The sequence below is a fragment of the Chlorocebus sabaeus genome, chromosome 6, assembly GCF_047675955.1.
Source record: "Chlorocebus sabaeus isolate Y175 chromosome 6, mChlSab1.0.hap1, whole genome shotgun sequence".
Taxonomy (NCBI): Eukaryota; Metazoa; Chordata; class Mammalia; order Primates; family Cercopithecidae; genus Chlorocebus; species Chlorocebus sabaeus.
The window spans coordinates 50538419-50550957 of NC_132909.1; the positions used below are offsets into that span (position 1 = coordinate 50538419).

The window sequence follows — 12539 nt, forward strand, 5'->3', positions numbered from 1 at the left end:
TAAACATGAGTATGTCCCCACTCTTTTACTAGTCATTTCTTGCTGAAATCAAGGTGAATAGCAATAGGTACAGTCTAAAAGACTTATAAATGTGTCCTGAACTAAGGCAGTGAACAATGAGAACTGGGAAGGTAGTCAGAAAACATAGCAAAATAAATATTTGACAGTTGTTTTTCATGCTTAAAGAATTACTTTATTTTTTTGGTAGAGATGGGGGTCTCACTGTGTTGCCCAGACTGGTCTTGAACTCCTGGCCTCAAATGATCCTCCTGCTTTGGCCTCCCAAAGTACTGGGATTACAGGCGTGAGCCACCACACCCAGCTGAATTATATTTTTATAGTGAAATACAGCATACTTATAGAATGCATAGGATGTTTTATGTTTAATCATAACTGTAAAATTCTATATACTGGGCACTCAGAATGAACAGACCCTGGGCATGTCATATCTCCCAGTGCTGCTTCACCTTGACTTTGTTTCCCTCTTGTCCCCAGAGGTGACCACTGCCCGTAATTTTGTGGATATTCTTTATGGCTATACCATTATTTTTATCACCAATCAGTGTTTTGCTTAAGTTTGCCTCTTTTGGCCGGGCGCGGTGGCTCACGCCTGTAATCCCTGCACTTTGGGAGGCCGAGGCGGGCGGATCACGAGGTCAGGAGATCGAGATGATCCTGGCTAACACGGTGAAACCCCGTCTCTACTAAAATACAAAAAAAAAATTAGCCAGGCGCGGTGGTGGGCGCCTGTAGTCCCAGCTACTCGGGAGGCTGAGGCAGGAGAATGGCGTGAACCCGGGAGGCGGAGCTTGCAGTGAGCCGAGATCGCGCCACTGCACTCCAGCCTGGGCGACAGAGTGAAGACTCCACCTCAAAAAAAAAAAAAAAAAAAAAAAAAAGGTTTGCCTCTTTTGCACTTTCTATGGAAGGAAATAATGGGTAGGTGTCTCCTTAGTTTTTGTCCCAGTTGTTTCACACATGCTGGTGTCTGAGGCTTGGGCTACCCAATTTGCTCATCCATTCCAGTATCTTTAGGACTCATGATGCTTCAATTTTGTGTTTTGTTCTTACGGAAAATGCTGCTCTAATCATATTTTAAGTCCCCATGTGCCTGTGCACAGTAAATTCTCTATACATTAGAAAAAATGTGCTGGGTTGCAGATTCTGAGCAACTTTAAGACTGCCACCAAGTCCCAATGGAGTATATGAATTGACCCTCCCACCGTTCTTGCATGTGTATTTAGATAATTCCAATGTTGCCAGTCATGTGGAATAATGTATTTTTACCTGTCTAGTTTGTGTGAAATGAGATCACTTTGTGATTTTTTTTTTTTGAGACAGCATCTTGCTCTGTCACCCAGGCTGGAGTGCAGTGACGTGATCTCGGCTCACTGCAACCTCTGCCATTTGAATTACCACAGAAATGAATGTTCCTTTGTTTGTATCTTTGGAAGCATTTGGTGTTATATTTTGGAGTTTAGCCATTCTGAGGTGTGTAAATGTTATAGGAATAATGAACAAAAACAGTTTCGCTTTCTGAAAAACAAGATGAGACCTTCCCCCTAACATACCTCAAATATTTACACTATAGAGAGGGAGCACAGCTAGATGGCGGAATAGAAAGCTCCCCTGATCATCCCCCTGCAAGGACACCAAATTAACAACTATCACACAGAAAAAAACACTTCATAAGAACCACAAATCAGGTAAGCACTTACAGTACCTGGTTTTAACTTCATATCGCTGAAAGAGGCACTGAGGCAATTTAAAAAACGGTCCTGAATTGCCAGCAGACCCCTCTCCCACCCCCAGCAGCAGCGGCATCATGCACACAGCATCTCTAGGTGCTGTGGGAGGGAGAACACAGCAATTGTGAGGCACTGAACTCAGTGCTGTCCTGTTACAGCAGAAAGGAAAACCAGACCAAATTCAGCTGATACCTGCCCATGGAGGGGACATTTAAACCAGCCTTAGCCAGGGAACAATTGCTGATCCCAGTGGTCTGAACTTAAGTGCCCGCAAACCTCATCACTGAGGACTGCAGCACTCTCTCTCTCCAAGTAAAGTTGAAAGGCTGTCTAGCCCATAAGGACTGCAACTCTTAGGTGAGTCCTAGTGCTGAATTAGGCCCAGAGACAGTGAACTGACAGGGGGCAGGGAGGGGTGGTGACATATGGCATCATCCCTCCCTTAACCCCAGGCTGCACAGCTCTCAGCTCCCAAAGAGACCCCTTCCACTTGAGGGAGGAGACAGGATCAGGGGGGACTGTGTCTTACATCTCAGATACCAGTCCAGCCACAGTAGGACAGGGCACTGGTCAGAATCAGGAGGCCCCTGTTCCAGGGCCTAGCTCCCAGACATTTCTAGACACACCTTGGGCCAGAAGGGAACCTGCTGCCTTGAAGGGAAGGGCCCAGTCCTGCCAGCATTCATCACCTGTTAATTGAAGAGCCCTTGGACCCTGAATAACCAGCAGTGATATCCAGGTACTACATCAAGGGCCTTTGGTGAGCCTGAGACTTGCTGGCTTCAGGTGAGACTCAGCACATAACCAGTTGTGGTGGCTACAGAGGAAAACTCCTTCCGCTTGAGAAAAGCAGAGGGAAAAGTAAGGGGACCTTGTCTTGCACCTTAGGCACCAGCATGGCCACGGAGGGACACAGCACCAAGCAGGCTCTTGGGGCCCCTGATTCTAGAACTTGACTCTTCGATAGCATTTCTGGACCTGTCCTGGGCTAGAGGGGAGCCCACTGCCCTGAAGAGGCAGCATTCATGACAAGCTAATTTAAGAGACCTTTGGCCCTCCAGGAACATCAGCAGTAGCAGTACTCTGACAGAACTCCTTGTGGCTTGGGGCGGTGGCTATGGGGTGAGGCTCCTCTGCCTTTCCAGGGAAGAACGTGTATAGTTTGAGTGCCAGCTCAGCCAAGCTGCAACACAACAGGACACAAGGTAGACTTCTAAGGTGTTTTTACTCTAATCCCTGACTACTGGACAGCACTTCTGAACTCACCTGGGCCTTGGGGGACCTCGTCACCCTGAAAGGAAGAACACAGGCCTGGCTGGTTTTGCCATCTGCTGATTGTAGACCCCAGGGGCCTTGAGTGAACACAGGCAGTAGCCAGGGAGTGGTTACAGCAGACCTTGGGCGAGACACAGCACTGGCTTCAGGTCTGACCCAGTGTAGTCACAGTGGTGGTGGCCACAGGAATGCTAGTGTCATTCCACCCTCAACCTTGGGTGGCTCAGAACAGAGAGAGAGAGAGAAACTATGTTTGCGAGAACATAAGGAAAGAGAACAAGAGTCTGCCTGGTAATCCAGAGAATTCTCCCAGATTTTGTCTAAAATCATCAAGGCAGCACCTCTATGAGTCTGCAAGAACCACAGCATACTGGGTGTGGGGTGCCCCCTAAAGCAGATATAACTTAGATATCTGGAAAGTCTTCCCTAAGAAGGACAGCTACAAATAAGCCCAGACAGTGAAGACTACAATAAATACCTAACCCTTCAATGCCCAGACACCAAAGAACATCTCCTAACATTAACACCATCCAGGAAAACATAACCTCACCAAATGAACTAAATGAGGCACCACGGACCAATCCTGGAGAAACAGATATGTGACTTTTCAGACAATTCAAAATAGCTGTGCTGAAGAAACTTAAAGAAATTCAAGATAACACAGAAAAGGAATTCAGAATTCTATCAGATAAATTTAACATAGAGATTGAAATAATTAAAAATTGGGCAGAAATTCTGGAGCTGAAAAATGCAACTGGCTTACTAAAGATTGTATCAGACTCCTTTAATAGTAGAATTGATCAAACAAAGAATTAGCTTGAAGACAGGTTATTTGGAAATATACAGTCAGGAGACAAAAGAAAAAAGAGTAAGAAACAAGCACACCTACAGGATCTAGACGATAACCTCAAAAGGGCAAATCTAAGAGTTAATTGAAGAAGTAGAAAAAAGGTTGTAGAAAGTTTAATCCAAGTGATAACAGAGAACTTCCCAAACTAGAGATATATATCAGTATCCAAGTACAAGAAGGTTATAGACCACCAAGCAGATTTAACCCAAAGAAGACTACCTCAAGGCATTTCATAATCAAACTCCCACAGTTCAAGGATAAAGAAAGGATCCTAAAAAGCAGAAAGAGAAAAGAAATAACACACAATGGAGCTCCAATACATCTGGCAGCAGACTTTTCAGTGGAAACTTTACAGGCCAGGAGAGAGTGGCAATACATATTTAAAGTGCTGAAGGAAATAACTTTTACCCTAGAATAGTATATCTGGTGAAAATATCCTTCAAGCCTGAAGGAGAAATAAAGACTTTTTCAGATAAACAAAAGCTGAGGAATTTCATCAATACCAGACCAGTCCTACATGAAATGCTAAAGGGAGTACTTCAATCAGAAAGAAAAGGACATTAATGAGCAATAAATAATCACCTGAAGATTCAAAACTCACTAATAATAGTAAACAGGAAAATACAGAATATTGTAACATTGTAACTGTGCTATGTAAACTACTCTTTTTTTTTTTTTTTTTTTTTTTTTTTAGACGGAGTCTCACTCTGTTGAATGGATGGAGTGCAGTGGCGCGATCTTGGCTCACTGCAACCTCCAACTCCTTGGTTTAAATGATTCTCCTGTCTCAGCCTCCCAAGTAGCTGGGATTACAGGCACGCACCACCATGCCCAGAAACTTTTTGTATATTTAGTAGAAATGGGGTTTCACCATGTTGGCCAGGATAGTATCGAACTCCTGATCTCGTGATCCACCCACTTCGGCCTCCCAAAGTGCCAGGATTACAGGCATGAGCCACTGCGTCCGGCCTGTAAACTACTCCTATCCTAAGTAGAAAGACTTAAACAGTGAACCACTCAAAAATAATAAACATAATTTTTCAAGGCATAGTACAATAAGATATAAATAGAAACAACTAAAAGTTAAAAAGGGGGTGAACAGACCAGGTGTGGTGGCTCACGCCTGTAATCCCAGCACCTTTGGGAGGCTGGGGTAGGCGAATCACCTGAGGCTGAGTTCAAGACCAGCCTGGCCGGCCGGGCGCGGTGGCTCAAGCCTGTAATCCCAGCACTTTGGGAGGCCGAGACGGGCGGATCATGAGGTCAGGAGATCGAGACCATCCTGGCTAACACGGTGAAACCCCGTCTCTACTAAAAAATACAAAAAAACTAGCCGGGCGAGGTGGCGGGCGCCTGTAGTCCCAGCTACTCGGGAGGCTGAGACAGGAGAATGGCGGGAACCTGGGAGGCGGAGCTTGCAGTGAGCTGAGATCCGGCCACTGCACTCCAGCCTGGGCGGCAGAGCAAGACTCCGTCTCAAAAAAAAAAAAAAAAAAAAAAAAAAAAAAAAAGACCAGCCTGGCCAACATGGTGAAACACTGTCTCTACTTAAAAATACAAAAAAATTAGCTGGTCAGGCACAGTGGCTCATGCCTGTAATCCCAGGACTTTGGGAGGCCGAGGTGGGCAGATCATGAGGTCAGGAAATCGAGACCATCCTGGTCAAGATGGCGAAACCCGGTCTCTACTAAAAATACAAAAAATTAGCTGGGCATGGTGGTGGGTGCCTGTAGTCCCAGCTACTTGGGAGGCTGGGGCAGGAGAACTACTTGAACCTGGGAGGCAGAGGTTGCACTGAGCTGAGATCACACCACCGCACTCTAGCCTGAGTGACAGAGCAAGACTCTGTCTCAAAAAATAAGAAAAATAAAGGCTGGGTGCAGTGGCTCACACTGTAATCCCAGCACTTTGGGAGGCCGAGGCAGATCACGAGGTCAGAAAATTGAGACCATCCTGGCTAACATAGTGAAACCCCATCTCTACTAAAAATACAAAAAATTAGCTGGGTGTGGTAGCACATGCCTGTAGTCCCAGCTACTCAGGAAGCTGAGTCCGGAGAATTGCTTGAACCGGGAAGGCAGAGGTTGCAGTGAGCCGAGATCGCGCCACTGCACTCCAAGCTGGGCAACAGAGCGAGACTCCGCCTCAAAAAATAATAATAAAAATAAAGAGATGGCTTCTACACATGCACACGGTTGGGCGGGCCTCCTTCCTTCTCGCTTAACCCCGCCAACATGGTGTTCAGGTGCTTTGTGGAGGTTGGCCGGGTGGCCTACGTCTCCTTTAGACCTCATGCAGGAAAATTGGTCGTGATTGTAGATGTTACTGATCAGAACAGGGCTTTGGTCGATGGACCTTGCACTCAAGTGAGGAAACAGGCTATGCCTTTCAAGTGCATGCAGCTCACTGATTTCATCCTCAAGTTTCCACACAGTGCCCGCCAGAAGTATGTCCGACAAGCCTGGCAGAAGGCAGACATCAATGCAAAATGGGCAGCCACACGATGGGCCAAGCAGATTGAAGCCAGAGAAAGGAAAGCCAAGATGACAGATTTTGATTGTTTTAAAGTTATGAAGGCAAAGAAAATGAGGAACACAATAATCAAGAATGAAGTTAAGAAGCTTCAAAAGGCAGCTCTCCTGAAAGCTTCTCCCAAAAAAGCACCTGGTACTAAGGGTACTGCTGCTGCAGCTGCTGCTAAAGTTCCAGCAAAAAAGACGACTATGCGAGTAAGAAGGTTCCTGCCCAGAAAGCCACAGGCCAGAAGGCGGCGCCTGCTCCAAAAGCTCAGAAGGGTCAAAAAGCTCAGAAACACCTGCTCCAAAGGCATCTGGCAAGAAAGCATAAGTGGCAATCAAAAAAAGTAATAAAGATTCTTTTTGACATGTTGGCAAATGTATTTAAGCCTTTGGATTTAAAGCCTGTTGAGGCTAGAGTTAGGAGGCAGATTGATAGTAGGATTATAATAAATATTAATCAGTTCCTTAAATATATATATATATATAAATAAAGAGATGAAGGACCAAGAAGTGGCGATCAGTGTCTGGACAACATGCTCGCGGCACCAATCCTTGTGGTCACCTTCAGAGACTGGCACTCACAAAGGGGTATTAAAAGGCTTATTGCTCATATTGTTGAGATCTGGGGGACAGCAGGGCAGACCCATCAAGCATAACTGAAATGGCCTGAGAGAGCAAAGAAAGGAGCCTGGCCTGGTTGTTTACCGTGGTTGGGGTAGAGTTGGGCACTATAAGGGCGCGTGGTTGCGTGGTTTAAATCTGTTGCCTATGACAGAGAAGGCAGCCCTTAGACTCATCAGCTTGTCCAGGTGTGGGTCACAAGAAAAAAAGGGAAGGGTGAGTCCTATGTTGTTAGCAAACATTAAATAGGGATTCCAGGCCAGGTGTGGTGGCTCACGTCTATAATCCCAGCACTTGGGGAGGCCAAGGTGGGAAGATCATTTGAGGTTAGGAGTTTGAGACCAGCCTGGCCAACATGATGAAACCCTGTCTTTACTAAAAATACAAAAATTTGCTGGGTGTGGTGGCGCACGGCTGTAATCCCAGCTACTGGGGAGGCTGAGGCAGGAGAGTCACTTGAACCTAGGAGGTTGCAGTGAACCAAGATTGTGCCACTGCACTCCAGCCTGGGCGACAGAGGGAGACTCTATCTCAATAAATAAATGCATTATGGATTTGGGCCTAATCCCTTAAATATAGCAGGAGTTTCAAAGATTATATAAACTTTAGTTTTCCTTACATCAATTAAAACAGGAATTCAATTGTGTTTTCCTCTTACCAATGGAATCAGGAATTCATTTGTCTTAGCAACTGTATACCCTTTCAAATTTCAAAGTTCTCTATGGACATTCACATATAAAAACTGATCTAAAAATGAAAAAAGTACCTGAGAACTTAAATATATCCATCTCGTATCTTGAGGTTCTCTGGCCTCAAGAAACACTTTTAGTTCCAGAATGTTCTTGCCTTACTCTCACCATATCTAACAACCTTCATTTTCAAAATGAAAGAAGCTAAAATCTTACACACTGACACAGGCAATAAAATTATAAAATGATAAAGGAAACCAGAGTTGAAGGGCCATAATATTCAACAGATAAAATAATCCAAAGGAAACATAAGTATTCTAATTAGCTCAGATAAGCAGGCTGCTTCCCCACAATTCACAAGGAAAACCCATATTCGAGAGGTTAAACACCTTAACATGCTTGAGGTCCAGGCTTTCCCTTTGACATGTAACTTCTAGAGTGGAACAGTCCCTGGTGATGAAGGGAAGAGACACTTGAGTAGCGACAGGAATGAACTCCGGGAGCTCCGCACACCCTAATTGGCCCCTGGCAGTGTGAAAACACCTCCTCTCCCAGGCTTCAATTCTCGGGCAGAAGAAACCCTCAGCTGGATTTACTTTAAGGTTCTGACCCCAAAATAACCTCCGAAATTCATTAGCCCTGTGTCCTGGAGACAGCACTCCTGAACTTCACACACTTTCTCAATATGTAAGAATTATACTCTGAATGCATCAACATTGTGAATGCAAAACAAACCTCATGTCTAAAAAACACACCCTTGGGAGGCCGAGACGGGTGGATCACGAGGTCAGGAGATCGAGACCATCCTGGCTAACCCGGTGAAACCCCGTCTCTACTAAAAAAATACAAAAAACTAGCCGGGCGAGGTGGCGGGCGCCTGTAGTCCCAGCTATTCGGGAGGCTGAGGCAGGAGAATGGCGTAAACCCGGGAGGCGGAGCTTGCAGTGAGCTGAGATCCGGCCACTGCACTCCAGCCTGGGCAACAGAGCAAGACTCCGTCTCAAAAAAAAACAAAAAACAAAAAAAAAAAAACACACACACCCAAGAAAACTGCAGTTACAACCTCAGAAAGCAACCCCTCCACCCAAAACATGTGCATATGGATCCCCAGCTTTCCAGTGCTCTGTAGCTTCTCTCGGTATAAAGAGTTTAGTGGTATGAACAGGGATGCTCCCCAAGAAGAACCAACAGGGCCTTTAATTACTGCTCTTGGCAGGCTCAAGGATGGCCTTAGCTTGCGCAGTAATGTTACTTTGGACCACCACTGATATTTTATTTTTATTTTGTTGTAAAGACAAGATTTTGCCATGTTGCCCAAGCTGATTTTGAACTCTTGGACTCAAGCAATCCTCCCGCCTCATGAGCCACCTAAAGTTCTGGGATTAGACATGAGCCACCACAGCCAGCTTAAACAGATACTTTAAATGAGACAAACCCAATGTTTGAAGAATTCTGCAAAATCTCTCAAATCAAGTATTTATGTGTAAAGTGTTAAGAAAATTGTAAGGCACCTTAGCAAACCAGCCCTAGTCCCCGAAGTCCACAAGTGTCTATTGTTTTCAGAAAATGAAATGTCAGTTATTGGGCTGGGCACGGTGGCTCATGCCTGTAATCCCAGCACTTTGGGAGGCCGAGGCAGGCGGATCACAAGGTCAAGAGATCGAGACCATCCTGGCCAACATGGTGAAACCCCATCACTACTAAAAATACAAAAATTAGCAGGGCATGGTGGTGGCGCCTGTAGTCCCAGCTACTAGGGAGGCTGAGGCAGGAGAATCACTTGAACCCGGGAGGCAGGGGTTATAGTGAGCCGAGATTGCGCCACTGCACTCCAGCCTGACAGAGCAAGACTCCGTCTCAAAAAAAAAAAAAAGAAATGTCAGTTATTATTTCTATAGCAATAAATGTTCTCATTATCATATTTGGATACTTCTAGGTGTCATATGGCTATGCTCTGAAATTCCATTTGAAATCACCACAAAAAAAAGAACAGACCTCAGAAACTTACTATGCAACCTAAGGGGAAGAAAAAAAGAAAAAAGTGTCCTCCGATTTCAATGTAATACTGAAGTGTTTTATTTTTTATGAAATTCACCTCTTTCTTGCCTCTTAAAAATTTTTTTTCTTTTGATGACATGATCTCATATTTGGAAAAATCTAAAGACTCTACAGGAAAACTGTAAGAATAAACGAGTTCAGTGAAGTTACAGGATACAAAATCAACATACAAAAATCAGTAGCATTTCTATATGCCAACAGTGAACAATGTGAAAAATCCATTTAAAAAGTAATCCCATTTATAATAGCCACACATAAAATTAAATTCTAGGAATTAACCAAAGAAGTGAGAGATCTTTATAATGAAAACTATAAAACACTGATGAAAGATACTGCAGAGGACACCAAAAAAATGGAAAAACATTCCATGTTTATGGATTGCAAGAATCAATATTGTTAAAATGTCCATTTACCCAAAGCAATCTAGAGATCCAATGCAATCCCTACCAAAATACCAAGGATATTCTTCACAGAAATAGAAAAAAAAATCCTAAAATTGATACGGAACCCCAAAAGACACAGAATAGCCAAAGCTGTCCTAAGCAAAAAGATCAAAACTGGAAGAATCACATTACCTGACTTCAAATTATACTACAGAGCTATAGTAACCAAAACAGCATGGACTGGCATAAAGACATACACATAGAGCAATGGAACAGAATGGAGAACCCAGAAACAAATCCACACACCTAGAGTGAACTCATTTTCGACAAAGGTGCAAAGAATACACACTGGGGAAAAGACAGTTTCTTCAATACATGGTACTGGGAACTGGATATCCATATGCAAAACAGTGAAAATAGATCTTTATCTCTTGCCAAATACAAAAACCAAATCAAAATGGATTAAAGACTTAAATCGAAGACCTCAAACCAGGAAACTACCACAAGAAAATACTGTGGAAAATCTCCAGGACACTGGTCCGGGCAAAAATTTCTTGAGCAATACCCAACAAGCACAGGCAAGCAAAGCAAAAATGGTAAATGGGATCACATCAAGTTAAAAAGCTTCCACACAGCAAAGGATAATAATCAACAAAGTGGACACAACCCACAGAAGGGGAGAAAATATTTGCAAACTACCCATCTGTCAAGGGATTAATATAACGAAAATATATAAGGAGCTCAAACTCTACAGGAAAAAAATCTAATAATCCAATCAAAAAATGCACACAAGATTTAACAGACACTTCTCAAAACAAGACATACGAATGGTGAACAGGCATATGAAAAGGTGCTCATATGAAAAAGTGATCATCAGAGAAATGCAAATTAAAACTACAATGAGATACAATCTCACCCCAGTTAAAACGGCTTATGTCAAAAAGGCAGGCAATAACAAAAGCTGGAGAGGACATGGAGAAAACCGAACCTTTGTATCCTGTTGATGGGAACGTAAATTAGTACAACCACTATGGAGAATGGTTTGGAGGTTCCTCAAAAAACTAAAAATTGAGCTACCATATGCCATGCAGTAATCCCGCTGCTGGGAATATACCCAAAAGAAAGGAAATCAGTGTAGCAAAGGGATAGCTACACTCCAATATCTGTAGTAGCACTGTTTCAATAGCTAAGATTTGGAAGCAATGGAAGTGTCCCTCAACAGATAAATGGATTTTTAAAATGTGGTACAACTTTGGGAGGCCGAGGCAGGTGATCACCTGAGAGATCAGGGGTTCGAGACCAGCCTGGCCAATATGACACAACCCCGTCTCTACTAAAAATACAAAAATTAGCCCCGTGTGGAGGCACATGCCTGTAATCCCAGTGACTCGGAAGGCTGAGGCACAACAATCGCCTGAACCCTGTAGGCGGAGGTTGCAGTGAGCTGAGATCATACCAGTGCACTCCAGCCTGGGCAACAGAGTGAGACTCTGCCAAAAAAAAGAAAAAAAAAAAAGTGGTACATATACACAATGGAGTACTATTCAGCCATAAAAAAGAATGAAATCCAGTCATTTGCAACATGGATGGAATTGGAGATCATTATGTTACGTGAAATCAGCCACGCACAGAAAGATAAACACCACATCTTCTCACGTATGTGTGGGATCTATTATAAAAATCAAACAACTGAACTCATGGACTTAGAGAGTAGGGTGGTTATTAGAAGCTGGGAAAGGTAGTGGGAGCCTGAGAGAAAGGAGAGGATAGTTACTGGGTGGAAAAAAAAAAAAAAAAAAACAAAAAAACAAAACTCTACATTTTAAAATAACTTATAGAGTGTAACTGGATTGTTTGCAACTCAGATGCTTGAGGGGATATCCCTTTCTTCATGATGTGCTTATTTCACGTTGCATACCTGCATCAAAACATCTCATGTACTCCATAAATATATACACCTACTATGTACCCACAAAAATTAGAAATAAAAAATTATAATACTTTTAATAGCTGTTGATTCATATACATTTCAGATACATGAAGAAAATGACACCCAAATAAGTGGTCAAATCTTTTCAAGAATACAAAGGCAAGGACGGGCAGTGCCGACCTGAAACTGCTAAAAAGACATGTCACCCAGGGAAGTTTCCAAAGAGGAGCCTCAACCCAAGAGTTCCTGTAGGGTGTTTGTGCTCAGGAGAGATACTGGAAAGAGAGTCACAAGGATTTATACAACAAGGTATTCTTTGCCTTCCTCGCATGTAAAATATCCGCAAACAAAAAATAAATCTTTTAAAACGAGTCATCCCTGGTTCTCTGGAAAAATGAGAATGGAAAAATGGCACCAGAGGCCAAATAATTGATAACGACGCTGTGAATTGGAGAGGGGACGTCAG

The 12539-nt window shown here is 43.5% G+C and overlaps 1 pseudogene; it reads left to right on the plus strand.

Annotated features, from left to right (window-relative positions):
* Positions 1-6086: 6086 nt before the first annotated feature.
* On the plus strand, positions 6087-6772 carry LOC103233964 (large ribosomal subunit protein eL14-like; annotated as a pseudogene).
* The last annotated feature ends 5767 nt before the right edge of the window (positions 6773-12539 follow it).